Source organism: Dendrobium catenatum, unplaced genomic scaffold, assembly GCF_001605985.2.
Source record: "Dendrobium catenatum unplaced genomic scaffold, ASM160598v2 fragScaff_scaffold_621, whole genome shotgun sequence".
In the NCBI taxonomy this organism is placed as follows: domain Eukaryota; kingdom Viridiplantae; phylum Streptophyta; class Magnoliopsida; order Asparagales; family Orchidaceae; genus Dendrobium; species Dendrobium catenatum.
Window position 1 is genome coordinate 2,817,639 of NW_021319083.1, and position 11,645 is coordinate 2,829,283.

Sequence of the window (11,645 nt, forward strand, 5' to 3'; positions counted from 1 at the left end):
AGGAAAATTTCTCATCACCGGCGGTTTTTTTTTTCGGCGGTTAGTATAAGCTTTAAGGCAGTTTTGTAAAAAATCGGTGGCTTTTCGGCAGTTAAAAAATTGCTGCTAAAAATCGTGTAGAAAATAGTTTCCGGCAGTCCTATTTCAGCGGTTCTACGCACCAGTGGCTTTTCGATGGTTTATACCACTGGTTTTTTCCGACAGTCGTAATGCCGGTGACCATCGGTTATTTATCGGTGGCATACCAGCTGTTCAACGACCGATTTGGCTGGATCATTCTGGCGGCCAAACCATCGGATTATCGTCGGTCGACCATCGGCGATTGCCGGTAAACTGCTGGTAAATAACTAGTAGTTTACTGGCAGTCATAACTAAAGGAATTACCGACGGCTAAACCGCCGGCTTATTGTCGAAAAACTGCCATAAATTGCAGGCAAACTACGGGTACGTACGATGGCTTTAGTGAACTTCCGGCGGCTATAATTAACCGTACATTATCAAAATTTTCAGTGGCCTAACCACTGGTTAATCGCTGAAAAACCTGTAGCATATGAAAAAAAATTGACAGCCTCCCCTCTATATTTATTAAATTTCACCCTAAACTCTAAAACTGTATAGAAAATGCAACAATTATTATAAATATGAGCAACATGCCACTATAATCAATCACGACAATTATCACAAATATATTCATCAAAACAAAAAAACTCATAATAAGTTCATAACCAAAAAAATAAAATCCTTGCTTAAATACAACAAATTCATCAAACCAATTATTTAAACCAAATAAGTTCACATATAAGTTCATCAAATAAGTAAGAGTACTAATCCTCCTCTGTGTCCTCGCTATCTAGTGATGTATGTGGCTGCTCTTGCTCTTTCTTATTTTGATTTTCATCTCTATGGGATCGTAGTTGTGCTTGTATCTCATTTTGAACCTTTCTCATCTCTTTTATCTCTCTCGTAGGCACTGTAACCCTCTGGCTTACACTTTCTTCAGCTCCACTAGGATCATAAAATACTGAGGTGGATGAACTGCCATCATAAGCATAGCCTTACAAACCCAAGCCATATACCCTCCCCCTCTTCCTTCTTCCAACAACATCTGATCATGCATGATACTCAGAATACTGGTTTGATCCTGAAGATGATCCCTCACCAGTGGACTAACGACATTCCTGAGCTCGTACAAAATCATCCTACGAGAATAAATTCATAAAATATATTTATATTAGAATGAATTTTGTAATATTAAATTTATATTCCCAAACTCTAAAAAATTATACTCATATGAGCTTTTTTAGCCTTTTCATCAACCTACTGATGGTCAGCTTGATATTGGTGAGTCCTCGTATGCAACTCCAATGGTATCAGCTCCTGACCAATAAACTCTTTCTAAAAATAGAAGATATATTTAAAATAATATACATATATTTATTAAACTAATTCAAAGCTTTTATCATTCGTCATCTATATTCCGTATGAGGAACAAGACTACCAGTATAAAAAGAGCTTCATAAACCCCCACAATTAGATGTTATATTCTGCTTATTCTGCTCTCTTATTTTTATGAACTCAGGGCTCACCCAAGCCTTACTCAGATCTGCCCATACACCATCTCCAATCAATATTAGATGTTATCTAGACTTTTTAATATCCATGAATATGTCCCTAACCTCTCCTCTCACAATTTATTCTGATCCTCGTGTTATGCTCAAGCAACCATCTAAAATCATTTTGTAAAAAATATAGGCATAAAAAAATATTATTATAATTAAATCAAATATTTTAATTCATGCCAAATAAGTACATCTGAAATTCTCCAAACCATATATCCCTAATTTCCTTTAGGATCTTCTTCCATGATAAGTAAGGAGCATCATATTTGTTCCTTATGATATCCTGAATCTTATGGGTAGGTGGCCTTGAAGGATTGAAGATGTATGTTAATTTTTTTGTCAATAACATATAATATATTAAAATATAATAAACTTAACAACATAAATCAAACTTGCGTATCACCCTCAGGCTTAATGTATTGACACTTATATGTTGTAGTTGCATGATCCTTAGCATCAACCTCTGTTGGTCTAGATGGTCAACCATGTTCTGGCTGCATCATATATGGGTAATAATATGGGTGGGGGTAAGGAGGGTAAGGGGCGGTGGATGCACCAGTTTGTGATGCTCCTGGAGGGTAATATGGATAGAATGGAGCTGCATGTGCTTAATCTGGAGAGGAAAATCAAGAACTCATCGATGGAGGAGGAAAGTACCCAAGAAAGGGTGGTGGTACAACAGCAGGTGAATCTGACTGACCTTGACCCTGCTCACTAGGGGACTACTGCTGACTCCTAGGTGGTGGTGGAGATGGTATAACTGGTGAAACTGATCTCTTCTCCTCACTTTCATCAGGCTGTTTAGGTCTATTAGGTCCAACACTCAACTTTTTTCAAAAAAAAACTTTGAGATGATGGATCTATGAGGAGGATCGTCACCTAAAGCCATCTTTATTAAAATATGTAATTAGTAAAGCATTATAATTTATTAAAAATAAATAATACAGAATAGATAATATGGATTATAAAAATAAAAAATTATATAATACATAATAATGATTAACATTCAAAATAAATTTGACAAGAGACATTATAAGAATGATATGTTTTAAAAAAATACAATTATATAAGTATAAAAACTATAATTCTATAATTCTAAATTATAAAAACTATAATTCTAAATTACAAAAACTATTCAGAATTAGAAATATTTTCATTGCTCTCCAGGGTATCTTCACTTTCATCATCGTTCTCGCTTGATGAGTTAGTTGAACTATTTATATCTTCTAACTGCATTTTAATACTAGGGGTTATAGTTGGCATCTCCTCAATTTCAACAGGCCTACAACTTGACATCTCATCCTCTTGATGTGCAGTTACTATAATGTATTATTGATCAATTATCCCCCATGCTTTTATTTTTATGATAGCTAGTCAATCTTATTTATCCATATGACCACTAGGATATTTACTGAAATAAACTTGAATAGCTTGACTTGCTAAGACAAATGATTCAAAATTTTAGTATCTTCTACTATGTTTTACATCTACTAAACCATACATAGGATGAACCCTTATGCCTCTATTATGTACTTGATCATACCATTGACAGTTAAATAAGCATACAAAGTTCTCATCTTTGCCTTAGTACTCCAGATTAAGAACCTCATTCATAATACCATAATAATCTCACTCAGCTTCTTCATGAGTATTCCCTCTAACACATACTCCATAATTTTCATCTTTTCTTCTCTCACTACATAACTTGGTATGAAATATGGACCCATTCATTATATATATTGACCATGTCTTTACTTTTTATATTGGGCCTCATGCTAGTGCTTGCAAACCTTTATCGAAATAATTGTTATCAATGTTATGTACTATTTTTTTTAAATATTAGTATTTTTAGTATTAAATAAGATATAATTCAAATAAAAATTTTAAAATTTATGAGCTCACATAAGATCTAAACCAAATTAGGAATTCATTTGCAACAACTTGCTCAATATCTGTAGAATATGTTAGAGGCAAATTGCTTACAAAATATCTCATGATAAATCATCCAAATAATATTTTAGTATTTCAAATAAATATTACTCATTATGCACATTATGCAAGAACTTACTCTAAGATTAGTTGAACTTCTTCATAGTTCAATGACACATATAAATTTGTTGTTTTGATTTCTTAATCATTGAGAAATCCTTTAACACATTTGTCACTAAGCTTTCCATGACTTCTAAATACTAATAGTGCAGCCTACGATTATTCTTATACATCAAAGTCCATATTACGACCAATCTTTATTTTTGTACACATTATATGGGGCTCGAAGTAGTAGGAGCAGAAGTGAGTGATTTCTTGAGACAAATATGTTTCACATATCGATCATTCTAATCGTGTTTTATTCTTAATATATTTCTTCAACTTGTTCAAATATTTATTAAATAATTATAATTATCAAGTTACTAAACATATGTTTTCAACTTGTGCAAAAATATTAAAAAATTAATAAAAAATATATTTTACCTCTCGAAAGGATACAACCAAGGATATTGCACATGTCCACTAACTCTAGCTGCGTAAGGTAGATGGAATGAAAGATGTTCCATATAATCAAAAAATCTATGGGGAAATATATTTTATAACTTGCAGAGGATGATTGGTATGTTCTCCTCGCTCTTCCGTAAAGCATCTTTGCTTAGTTTAGATGAACATAGGTCTTTGAAGAAAATGCTAAGCTCAATCAATGGATTTGATATATAATATGGTAACATATATACTATGATGGAAAGAATAACCTCCATAACTATGTGATAATCATGAATTTTTAGTCAAAATAATATCGTAGATTTTAGGTTAACACATCGACTTAAATTTGATCCATAACTATCAGACATTTTTAAACATTTAAACCACTGACATATTGGTCTTTTTTGCTCTGACATGAAAGAGTAATGTGCTTTGAGCTTCATTATTTTGCCTTGTTACTAACTCTAGATTTTTTTTGCCCACAGTACTCTTTAATGTCCATCATTTCTTTGACATTAGCTTTACTCTTACCTTTAACATCCAAAATTATATTAAAAATGTTATCCATAAAGTTCTTCTCAATATGCATAACATTCAGATTATGTCTTATCAATTTAGTTCTCCAATATAGTAATGTCCACAAAATACTTGTTTTAATCTAATTATGTTGAATACCATATCCTCAAAATTTAATCTCTGATAACATTGGAAAATAATTAATTATTAAAAAGTCAAAAAATCTCTGTAGTACATCATCACCACTTAATCTAGGTGGAGGAGGTGACCTCTCAACTCTATTTTTAATGAATGCTTCATTATTCCTCTGAAATTGATGATCAATAGGTAAGAACATATAATGACAATCAAACCAAATATTTTCCCTCCATGTTTTGGTGTGAAAGCTTTAGTATTTTTCATATAGTAAGGGCAAGCTAATTTTCCTGCTGTGCTCCAACCAGACAATATATCATAAGCTGAAAAATCGCCAATAGTCCATATCAATGAAGCTTGAAGGAGAAAATTTTATTTTGTTGAGATGTAATATGTGAAAACACATTCTTCTCATAATAACTTGAGATCATCAATTAATGGTTGCCAAAAATATCAGTTTTTTTACTTTTGGATTATGTGTTCCAGATATTATAAGTGTTAAGAATATATACAGAGTAGTCATACACATCTCTGGTATAAGGTTTTATTGTGTTAGTATAACTAGCCAACAATAGTACAGTATAATTGCTTAATTATATAGGGTAAAATTATCGGTATATAATCACAATCTTATATTGCGAGATTCAGTAGTAAATGAAGCATGCACTTACTCAAAATATTTCTATGCTTTAGCATCTAATGGATGAGAAAGAATACCACTGTTTGCTAATTTTTCCTTATGCCATCTCATATGACATAATGAACTCATTGATGCATAGAGTCGCTGAAGTCTTGGAATGATCGATAAATAAAATAAATGGGAATATGGAACATCTTTCTTTTAATGATGTTATTTTCTTGAGTTTGACTTAAATTGAGGCGCATTGCAGGTGCGACAATAAACTTATGTTACATCATCCTTGTAGTATAACATATATCTATTGATACAATAATTAATTTTTATAACAGTGAGACCCAACTGGGATACTAATTTCTTCGTTCGATATAAATTTGAGAAAATTAAATTATCTGTTGGATTAGTTTCCTTGATAATACCAATGAAGTCATTGAAACAATTATGAGGAATATTATATTTAGTTTTAATACTTAGCATCCTCACTACAATCAATAATTCCAAATGAGTTTTACAACCGTCCCAAATTAGTTTTTAAGCTGCATGTAGTAACTCAAAGAATTTTTTGGTTTCTGCATTTAGTGGCTCTTCCATACTATCCCTTAAATTAGGACATGCTACATCAAAAAAAAATTCTTCATATGGTCTAATCATTTGATCTTCATCAAATGTTTCAAATGTTGTGGATGAACCTGTATGAGTATCTCTGTGTGGCTCATACTCGCCATGTGAGGTCCAAATCGAGTAGTCTGGAAGAAATCTCCTATGATATAAATCAAGCTTCTCGTCATCGGGCTTGAGGAATGCTTGATTTTTATGCTTCGAATATGGATATCTAAATATTTTATCGAACTTAAAGGAAGGCAGTTGAGATACAACTTGAATGAAAGTCTCAACTCCCTATATAAATTCATCTGTCAATCCTCTTCGACCCGATAATAATCTATTATATATCCAATACTTTCTTATTGGATAGTCATTTGGACATTGAAGCAAACATCCCCCTACATAGTTATCAATCAATTATTAGAAGATATGCACCCTGAATAAGTGTACGTATTATACGGTCAAACTAGTATACTTTACTTGAATTGGAATGTATTATAGGTCTCATAATAAAGCATTGTAGGTCTCACAACCATCTTATAGAAATTCTTAGAGAACTATCTAACCCAATTCGTTAGCTTTAATGTTATGAATTTTATTTATTTCACCAAAATACGAATTAAACCACATGTTGAGCCTTAAGTCCGTTTATTTTTGAATTATTTCTTTTCTTTCTCTTACAAAGTCATGTCTTCCTTTCTTCCATGTAACTTGATCTTAACAATTCTTACTTGCAATACCATTGATGGAATGATTATGCTTAAGGATTTCCCCAACATATTGACTTATGAGTAAGAGATGATTGAGAATAAATCCATAAAGGAAACTTAATATTTAAATAAGAAAAATAGAGGAAATTGGGAGATAAGAAGAGAAGGGAAGTAAGGATGGCAAAGACTATAGGGAGCATTCAAGGGTCATTCCTCAATTTTCATTATATTGATCCTCTTAAAATTAATTATAAGATAATGGTCTTGATTTAGTGAAATAATTCCTCATTGGTTCAATCCCTATATAGAATGGTGTTTGTAATGTTATGGGCCAACCTTTATTGAAATTTATTGTATATGTAAGCATATATATTTCATCTAAATGAATGCCAACAATTATATTTGGTTGATATATCTAATCTTCTAGAACTCTTCCAAAAAAGAAAGTATTATTAACCTATTATGTATAGTGAAGGTTTAGTTATGCTAAAACCCCATGATTTGTTTTCTCTAATTTAGATTTTTTTTCACATAAACTTAGTGTTATTATATGCATGTTGATTCTGCTTACTTACATTTAGTCATGTGTGTTATCTTAGATAAAGTGTGCTAGCCCATTTGACTTTCACAAAGAGAGTGGAACTTTTCTAAGTGTTTTCTTTTGTATGATATTTTTTAGATGTCACCTCCCTAATAAAGTGGTATTTTAATAAGACTATATAGAAAAAATAAGTACACTAAGAAGTCACTATTCAACTACTCATACTATTCAAGCTCACACTATTCAACTATATAATTTAGAGTTCAAGCATCATATTCAAGCTCACATTATTCATATATATGATGTCACAACCTAACCTAACAGGATAAGAAAATTAAAAAACTCAAACCTACGGTTACGGACTCAGACGTCAGCTTTGCGTAGGAGTGGGAGCGAGATATTCGGTCATTCCTTGATGCCGGAGTGGTGGCAATATCTTCGGTAAGAGGGAGCTTGTCGACGGCGATAGGAGGGAGCATCTCGATCATGAATATCGCAAGGAGACTGGGGCGACTGTCGCATAGGAGAGAGAGGAGGATGCGAGTAAATGAAATGGAAGGATCGGGATGGCTAATTTTAGGGCATTTTCTGACGATTTTTTGGTGGTTCTGGTCGCCGAAAAAAAATTCACTTAATAGGTGAGCCTCCCATGGATTTTTAACCTAGTCGTGGGATCAAAATGTCAAGGGACAGCTTAGATTTAACAATGTGAAGTACAAATGTACTAAAGTTACAAGAAAAGATAGGTTCTAAAGATGGAAGACCGCAGGCACTTTGACTACTGCACGAAACGCTTAAATTCAGGTCTGAAAATGTTGCGCGTGTTAAAATAAAAAAAAAATGAGTTCTCTAAATTTTCAATTCCGATCCTCCTCAAAAGAACCAGGGTTGATAAGACAAATGTACAATTTTAAAATGCATTGAGAAACTTGATATTTTGGTTTACACTAGGCCTTAAAGGCCTATTTAAATCAAATTTATCATGAAATATATACTCTCGGTCTTAATGCTTATATTATAATCTCTATAAATAAAATTAATATTCTTACCCGATCCTCTGTTAGCGAGCAAACAAAATTTATAGGGTTCAAATCATTATATGAATTTATCTAAAATCCTTGATGATGGCTGTGTTGAAAGAAAATCTTAACGGGGGGAGATCTTAAACTTTTAAGATGCCTCCCAAAGTACTACAAAAATACAAATATTTTAAAAGTGATATTAACGTTAACCCAATGATGGTTATGTTGAAAGTAAATCTCAGCTGGAGGGGTCCACATAAATCTCCAAGAAATGGTCCTAAATGACAAAGTGTACAAGTAGGGGGTTTAAATCTCAATAAAAACTCAAAATTTGATATTTAATAAAACTTAAAATTTAAAATGAAAGTAAACACCTTAAAATTTTAAAGCAAAATATATCCGCACTTTGCAACAGTTTGTTAGGAGTGATAAATTTAAGCTTAACTTTAGCTCACATATGATTCATTCTCAAACAGTCTAACGCCAGTAAGGACGTGATACATGTCCTTTAACTTGTGATTTCGCTGTCAAATGACACTACAAGTAAATTGTTATGATCGAGACCCTCTGACCAGATGGTTTTCCTACCAAATGGTACAAAAAATAAGGTCATTGCTAGAGCACGTATGTTCCCCAATGATTTCAAACCTTTGAGTAATGAATCATAATGTATACTTGATAGTACACAAAACCCTCTGTTAGTTAATGTTGACTCAAATATGTATCCTTAGGCAAACACTCACCCTAAGTTTATAAGTTACCCTTGGATAATGTAACTCATGGCTTCCGACAAGGATCCTTCGATTAGGTTGGGTCGACTATATCTTTTGACTATGTAGATTAGGGATCATGACAACTGAGGATGATAAAATCATGGAATCTTGATCGAGTCCGTCATTATTCCCCCCATCACCCACTTTAAATAAAAAGTGATAAATTTATAATCTTAGAAACCTTGATAGTCTCATTTTCAAACCTTAAAAGCAATTGTTACTATATGTTGGGTACATAGTGCCTATCCAACGACTAGCCTTAATCGAAAGTGCTCTCTCATTATTAGGAGGGATAATTAACCATAAAGGCTTGCTCCTATGGGAAATCAAAACTCAGATCATAAAGTCCTTTGAAATGGGGCGAATATTTTGGTAGGTCTTATCTAAAAAACTAATTTGTCTTCTGAAATTTATCGTGGAACCTAATTTTTTGAAACTCTCCCCATCCACATCAACAAAAAAGGGCGCGGAGAGGTCGGTGCATGAATTTTGGGAGCTCATATATACATGGCTCTGCCTTTGATGTGGTCCTGTGTTTTAGGGTGAGTTTTCATAGGCGAGTGTACTAGGCGAGTCCTTTAGATGTGATGATAAGTATCTTTGAGCATGAGGGGAAAGTCCCTTTGGGCAATGTTGATTGCGTGCCGTAGATTTATTGAGTCTGGAGGGTCGTAATCATGGACCCTTGAGGTGTCCATTTCCTATAGTTGGATCAGAGGATGTCAGTGGTAGCCTGGTAGCCTTGATGATGATGAATGACCTGACAAGATCAATTTATGCTAAAGATAAATGATTCCTGAGGGTTTGGATGAATCCATATGAGTCCCCTTGTATTCATGCTTGGGATAACTCCTTGATCCAATCGGTTGGGATGAGTCACGTTCCCCATTGGCGAGTGCTTTTGGTGGGCTATGTGACAACTCTAGAGTACGGTTGGTTCCCATGAAATGCCTATATGGGCATATATGAGTACACACATTTGTATATACTTATTGTATTTTGTTTTAATTTAGAGCTAATTTGAGTCAATTCAAGCCCAACTAAATTCAAATTTGATTTCAATTTGAGTTGGCAGGTTTTTTTTGGCATGAACTCAACCCAAGCCAAAAAATGGAAATCCTATTTCAAATGATCATTGATATTTAAGTAAATTTGTAGGCCTATTATAATGAATGCCTCTAGCAAAAGCTTGATCTAATTTTTTTTAGCGATATTTCTCACTTTCACATTTTATTATTTTATTAACACATCTTCTCTTATGGCATGCGATGTACATAAGCATGTGGTATATGATGATCTGTGGACAAATATCACATCTTTTTATAACAAATAATATAGAAATCAAATTGAAATTTATATAAAAAAGGAGAATTTATGTATGTACCATACAATTCATATATATTTATGTATTTAACCCATACAACAACAACAACATCAAGCTTTTGTCCCACTATGTGGGATGTATTTAACACACAAATTTTAATATTTATTTTTTAATGTTTTAGTATCTCAATCACATCAAAACATATATAGGAAAATGTTTATTTCAATTTAAAAGAGTTAGTTATATTTTTTACATGATTTAAAGATTAGGGGTTATATAAGTAAATATCAAATATTTGATGTAACCCATGTAAATATATAAAAAAATATGTGGTATTTATATAAATTACCCTATATAAAAATCTTTGTTTTTTTTTATTTTCCCTTATTATTTAATTTGTTACTTCGAGATTTTGGGGGTGCTTGTTTAAATGACAAAGGCTTTACATCTATGCAATAAGTTTGAAGCATCATATAAAAATGAATATATATATATATATATAATTTAAAATAAAGCGTAAAGCGTTATGTTTGATCCTCATGTAGAATGAAGTATTTGATGCGTATATATATTACATGAAAAGGTCTACAAAGTGTTTGATCCTCATATATATTATAAATATAATTCAAATAGAATAGACTAATAAAAAATTATTGTTACACTTAGATGAATGGGAGAAATGAATATGATAAATAATCTAAAATAAAAATAATACATGTGTGACAATGCCTGATTTTGTCGAAAAAATAGAGTATATATATATATAATCATACTTGTTAATGACGTAGAATGATGTACGGCGTAGTGCGACACACCTATGGTGCCAACTGTAGGCACAGTGTGTAGTTAGGGGTGTCAAAAATAGGTTATGGATTGGGTTCGGGTCAAACCTGATATTGACCAACTATTGTTTGACTTGACTTGACTCGTTTTTGCAAACGGGTCAGAAATTATAAGCCGAAACCAACCTGACTTAACTTGACCCAAATTTTCAAACAGGTTACTGGGTTATTGCGGGATCGCACAGAGTGCAGAGGGGAAAATGTGTGGGATGGTGCGGAGCAGACAACTGTGCTGTGGCATGTGGGATATGGCGGAGCGGGTAACTGCGAGGGTGCGTGGAGCGGGCAACTGCGCGGGTCTGCGGAGCGAGAGACTGCACGGGTGAGTTGTGTCATATTATAGGATCTATATTAAAAGAATTAAATATGTCTTTCATTTTAATTATTTAACTAGAGCTTACCAATAAATATTGAAAAGAAACATGTTTGCATTTTTGTCTTATCCGGA